This window comes from Convolutriloba macropyga, chromosome 5 (assembly GCF_964194025.1).
Source record: "Convolutriloba macropyga chromosome 5, txConMacr16.3, whole genome shotgun sequence".
NCBI lineage: Eukaryota > Metazoa > Xenacoelomorpha > Acoela > Convolutidae > Convolutriloba > Convolutriloba macropyga.
Window position 1 is genome coordinate 76,176,399 of NC_134472.1, and position 5,359 is coordinate 76,181,757.

The following is a 5,359-nucleotide window of genomic DNA, read 5'->3' on the forward strand; positions in this document are numbered from 1 at the left end:
TCATTGATGTCATAGTGATAGTCTGATAAATTTTAAGAATTACTTCCACTGCAGAAAGGCACTCAGATAACATATGATTCAACTGATAATAATAAACCCCTTACCCCACTTGTCTTGCATGGTTTTACCCCCTAACTCTTACAACGTTTTAGCCAGTTACCCCCTACTCTTACATCGTTTTATCCCCCACTACAACTCTACTGTTACATCGTTTTAACTCCATTACCCCCTACTCTTACATTGTTTTACCCCTCATTACACCTCTACTTCTACATCGTTTTAACCATCATTACCCCCCTACTCCAATCGTCTGTCCCCCATTACTCCTTACTCTTATTATCGTACCCCCAATCCTAAATCGTTTTACTTCCCCAAAAACTACTCCAGTCTTTTACATCTTTTGGGGGTTTAAACCTAAAAATCCCTCTCACTCCCCATTACCCCACTAACCTTACATCGTTTCACCCCTTTTATTTATCTCAATATCTCACATCTTTTTGAGGGGTAATTTTTGGGGGGTAAAACATGAAAATCCCCCCGTTACCCCCATTATGATTAGGGGATAATTTTAGAGGGGCAAAACGACGTAAGATTAGGCCGTAATGGGAAGTAAGGGACGAATTTATAGATTTAAGATAAAGGGGTATTGAGGATGTAAGATAAAGCGGTCATGGGGAGTAAGGGGCGATTTTTTTAGACTGAACCCCCAACATTTACCCCCCAAAAGGTATAAGATTAGGGGTAGTTTTAGACGGGTAGAGTGATGTAAGAGCAAGGTGGCAAATTGTTTGATTCATATACATAGGATGGCTAATATTGGGCAAGCATCGGTGATCTGAGGGCTAAAGCGAACTGGCTCAGGGGACAAAGGTTGTGGGTTCTAGGCTGTCGTTCTGTGACTATGAAGGTAACACGATGTAAGAGTGGGACTGCCGAGGGGTTAAAACGATGCAAGAGGCAATGGCGTATTGGGGGGTAAAACAACGTAAGTGTTGGGGCTAATGGGGGAAGAAACGACTTAGGAGTAGGCGGTAAGGGGTAACACCCTATTAACCCGTAGTCTTGCGTTTTCCCCCCATAACCCCCCCCTACTCTTGCATCGTTTTACCCCCATTACCCCCTTACTCTTACAATGTTTCACCCCTCAAAACTTCCACCCCAATCTTCCACCAGTTAACCCTCCCCCCCCCAAAAAAAAATTACCGCCTTACACCCCACTCCTACATCGAATTACCCCCTCCTCCCAATAGCCCCCAAAACGATGTAAGTGTTTTGTGGGAAATTGGCTAAAAATTCTCCCGATTACGCCCCAATCCTACATTTTTCTTCGGGTACGAATTGGACACGGGTATAATAGAGTTATTTCAGCGTCTCACTGACAAGGTGGTGTTGGTTACTCACAGTTTGCACGAATAAATTTGACTGATTGGTTTATAAAGATCAGTTCTTACAAATAATTGTTCTCCAAAATAATTACATTTTTTAATTGCTCTCAAATGAAGTTTTCAGCATTTGTAACGGTCCTGTGGTCTTTTTTAATGCAGATCGTCCGATTGACAATTTTTTGTCTGACGCTGTTGACTTTTCGTCATCAAAACCGGGATAAACAAGTATAACCTGAAAGTTATTAATTTCACTAGTCTCTAAGTACCTAAGAGCGATTCACCTAAGCAGTTGTAGAGACGTAAACTGATGATATGAAGGGCGGCGCTTAAAAAATTACCCCTCCCCCATTAAGCCCCCACCCACTTTCTCCTCCCACCCGCTTTTTCCTCCCACCCGCTTTACCGCCCTTCCTCCTCCGAAATTCGTGTAATTATTTTTATTATTTTAGTTTTAGTTTTATTATTGGTTATTGTAGTATATAATAACCTCTAATGACGTCATTTGAAGACCCCTTAGTGAGTTAAGTTACTCCCCCTCTCCCGACTGAAGTGGGATGCAATAGATTCGAGCTCCTACTATTCGGCTATTCCTTCGAAAGCAATTTTTTCGACGTTAGACGGTTATGTTTAAAAACTGCTTCTCGCATATGACGCGTTTTCTTTATCTTAAAATTTGGTTAATCAGCAATAGTCTTCGCGAAATAGTTTTTTCGTTTGAAGAAATAAATGTGGTTTTTGCACTACTTTTGTGCCAATGGTTAAACGAAAATTACAATCTATGTCAGCAAATGAGGAAAAATACCGGTAGTTTTTTTGTTGTCATAAATCTTGCATTAATGGAAAAGTTTTAGTCATAAAACTTCCATTTTTGGAAAAGTTTTAGTCATAAAACTTCCATTTTTGGAAAAGTTTAGTCATAAATCTTCCATTTATGGACAAGTTTTAGTCATAAAACTTCCTTTTTTGGAAAAGTTTTAGTCATAAAACTTCTTTTTTGGAAAAGTTTTAGTCATAAAACTTCCTTTTTTGGAAAAGTTTTAGTCATAAAACTTCCATTTTTGGAAAAGTTTTAGTCATAAAACTTCCTTTTTTGGAAAAGTGTTAGTCATAAAACTTCCTTTTTTGGAAATGTTTTAGTCATAAAACTTCCATTTTTGGAAAAGTTTTAGTCATAAAACTTCCTTTTTTGGAAAAGTTTTAGTCATAAAACTTCTTTTTTTGGAAAAGTTTTAGTCATAAATCTTCCATTTATGGAAAAGTTTAGTCATAAATCTTCCATTTATGGAAAAGTTTTAGTCATAAAACTTCCATTTTTGGAAAAGTTTTAGTCATAAAACTTCTATTTTTGGAAAAGTTTAGTCATAAATCTTCCATTTATGGAAAAGTTTTAGTCATAAAACTTCCTTTTTTGGAAAAGTTTTAGTCATAAAACTTCCTTTTTTGGAAAAGTTTTAGTCATAAAACTTCCTTTTTTGGAAAAGTTTTAGTCATAAAACTTCCATTTTTGGAAAAGTTTTAGTCATAAAACTTCCTTTTTTGGAAAAGTTTTGGTCATAAAACTTCCTTTTTTGGAAAAGTTTTAGTCATAAAACTTCCATTTTTGGAAAAGTTTAGTCATAAATCTTCCTTTTTTGGAAAAGTTTTAGTCATAAAACTTCCTTTTTTGGAAAAGTTTGAGTCATAAAACTTCCTTTTTTGGAAAAGTTTTAGTCATAAAACTTCCATTTTTGGAAAAGTTTTAGTCATAAAATTTCCTTTTTTGGAAAAGTTTTAGTCATAAAACTTCCTTTTTTGGAAAAGTTTTAGTCATAAAACTTCCATTTTTGGAAAAGTTTTAGTCATAAAACTTCCATTTTTGGAAAAATTTAGTCATAAATCTTCCATTTATGGAAAAGTTTAGTCATAAATCTTCCATTTATGGAAAAGTTTTAGTCATAAAACTTCCATTTTTGGAAAAGTTTTAGTCATAAAACTTCCTTTTTTGGAAAAGTTTTAGTCATAAAACTTCCTTTTTTGGAAAAGTTTTAGTCATAAAACTTCCTTTTTTGGAAAAGTTTTAGTCATAAAACTTCCATTTTTGGAAAAGTTTTAATCATAAAACTTCCTTTTTTGGAAAAGTTTTAGTCATAAAACTTCCTTTTTTGGAAATGTTTTAGTCATAAAACTTCCATTTTTGGAAAAGTTTTAGTCATAAAACTTCCTTTTTTGGAAAAGTTTAGTCATAAAATTTCTTTTTTTGGAAAAGTTTTAGTCATAAAACTTCCATTTTTGGAAAAGTTTTAGTCATAAAACTTCCATTTTTGGAAAAGTTTAGTCATAAATCTTCCATTTATGGAAAAGTTTTAGTCATAAAATTTCCTTTTTTGGAAAAGTTTTAGTCATAAAACTTCCTTTTTTGGAAAAGTTTGAGTCATAAAACTTCCTTTTTTGGAAAAGTTTTAGTCATAAAACTTCCATTTTTGGAAAAGTTTTAGTCATAAAATTTCCTTTTTTGGAAAATTTTTAGTCATAAAACTTCCTTTTTTGGAAAAGTTTTAGTCATAAAACTTCCATTTTTGGAAAAGTTTTAGTCATAAAACTTCCATTTTTGGAAAAGTTTAGTCATAAATCTTTCATTTATGGAAAAGTTTAGTCATAAATCTTCCATTTATGGAAAAGTTTTAGTCATAAAACTTCCATTTTTGGAAAAGTTTTAGTCATAAAACTTCTATTTTTGGAAAAGTTTAGTCATAAATCTTCCATTTATGGAAAAGTTTTAGTCATAAAACTTCCTTTTTTGGAAATGTTTTAGTCATAAAACTTCCTTTTTTGGAAAAGTTTTAGTCATAAAACTTCCTCTTTTGGAAAAGTTTTAGTCATAAAACTTCCTTTTTTGGAAAAGTTTTAGTCATAAAACTTCCATTTTGGAAAAGTTTTAGTCATAAAACTTCCATTTTTGGAAAAGTTTTAGTCATAAAACTTCCATTTTTGGAAAAGTTTAGTCATAAATCTTCCATTTATGGAAAAGTTTAGTCATAAATCTTCCATTTATGGAAAAGTTTTAGTCATAAAACTTCCTTTTTTGGAAAAGTTTTAGTCGTAGAACTTCTGTTTATGGAAAAATTTTAGTCATAGAACTTCCATTTATGGAAAAGTGTCAGACATAGAAATTCCGTTTATGGATAAGTTTTAGTCATAAAACTTCCATTTATGGAAAAGTATTGGTTATAGAACTTTCATTTATGGCAAAGTTATAGTTTTTCCAATCTTTTAAAACTTTTTTGATTTAGGAAGTCAATGGTCCATAATATGAAATTTCTATGATTAAAACTTTTTGTCAACCCGGGCCAATAATATGCTATCATAGGTACTATCAATTATTATACATACGCTAACTATCGAAATGAAATCGTCTGTCTAATTAACATGGGTAATTAAGAACACCTGTTTAATTAAGGACATGAGTAATTAAGAACACATGCTTCAACATACACCATGAGATATCGTTTTTTCAAAGTTGGGCAAATTATCACTCGATGTATATTGACAAATTCGTATAACATCTGGTCGATAATGTAGGTGTCATTCAACTTAAAACATGCGCCAGCAATACACAGGACCAGTCTGACCAGGACCACGCTAAATTTAGCCTAAGTTTTAGAAAGTTCTGCCGCAATCTTCATAATAAACATTGAAGTAATTAATTGAAGGTCAGCAGGTCGGATAGAAAATAATTTTACGCGCTGGCTTTACAATTTTTGTAGTTACTGAAGTTTTGTTGTTTCTCTCGCGGTCGAGTTCGATTGAGTTCATATTGAATAGAATTTCTGTACACAATTTTACACAATTAATTTTCAAAGGTGTAAAACCAAATATTATTTAAGAGCCACTAATTAGCATGAGTTGCTCAAATGCGACTATTAAACGAGCGGACGGGACATAGTAAATTGTAGCTTAAGAAAACCTTTTAACACCTTTGAAAGCCTCAAAAACAA